The 1,084-nt window shown below is 40.1% G+C and overlaps 1 pseudogene; it reads left to right on the top strand.

Annotated features, from left to right (window-relative positions):
• The first annotated feature begins 987 nt into the window (after positions 1-987).
• Positions 988-1,084, top strand: LOC141636595 (small nucleolar RNA R71; annotated as a pseudogene).

Below are 1,084 nucleotides of genomic sequence, written 5' to 3'. Positions count from 1 at the left end.
TCCTTCCTTTGTTCCATCATATCTCTTGACTTGACACTTTCCTTAATAACATCCTCTTCAATCGGCTTCTTAGGTCCCTCATATTATGTACCACTCCTCAAGTGAATGGCATTGATTGTTTCATGCTTTGTAGGAGGCTTACCTTGGGGAGGTAATTCTCCTTTTTGCCTTTGGGAACTCGAAGAGGCCAATTGTGTCATTTGTGTTTCCAACATCTTGGTATGAGCAAGAATATTGTTGATGGTTGTGTCTTTGGCTTGGCTATCTCTTTGCATTTGAGTGAAGAAGTCTTGTTGGTTCTTTTGCATTTGAAGGACCGCTTTTTGAACATCAAAAGCTTGGTCATTGGTTTGATGGTAATAGGGTTGGTTTTAGATTCCTTGGTTTTGGTTGAAAAAGGGTCTTTGAGTATGATTTCTCATTGGAAGTTGGGTGTATGTTGGTTGAGGATTTTGAACATTTTGGCTTTTATATAAGAAGTTTGGGTGAAATTTGGTATTTTCATTGTAAAATTTGGAGTAAGGGGTGTCATTCTTGTATGTTTGGAAAGCATTCACTTGCTCATTTGTGCCCCTACACTCTTGTTGATCATGTCCCAAAGTTCCACAATTCTCACATACTCCATTTGGAATATAATATGTTAACAACATGGCATTGACTTGTTGATGTTGCTTAGGTGATTGAGAGGCCTCATTCATCTTGGCTATGGCCTTGTCAAATTTCAAGTTCATTATGTCAATATGGGAGCATATTTGGGCACCCAAATCGGCACTCAATTGTGTGACGGAGTCAACTTCATGTCTCCCTCCCCTAGTTGCTTTTCTTGGCCTACTATATTGAGAGTTGTGAACCGCCATCTCCTCTATCTTGGCCCAAGTTTGGTTATCATCTACCTCGGTGAATCTTCCATTCGAACCCATATTGAGTATATTCCGTGAGTCTTCATACAACCCATTCCAAAATTGTTGGACTAGAAACCATTCGGTTAACCCATGATGAGGACAAGAGCGGCATGTATCTTTGAATATTTCCTATGCCTCATATAGACTCTTCATCTCTTTGCTTGAACCCGGTGATTTGGGCT

Source organism: Silene latifolia, chromosome Y, assembly GCF_048544455.1.
Source record: "Silene latifolia isolate original U9 population chromosome Y, ASM4854445v1, whole genome shotgun sequence".
Lineage (NCBI taxonomy): Eukaryota > Viridiplantae > Streptophyta > Magnoliopsida > Caryophyllales > Caryophyllaceae > Silene > Silene latifolia.
This window is presented reverse-complemented; position numbering and strand designations above follow the sequence as displayed.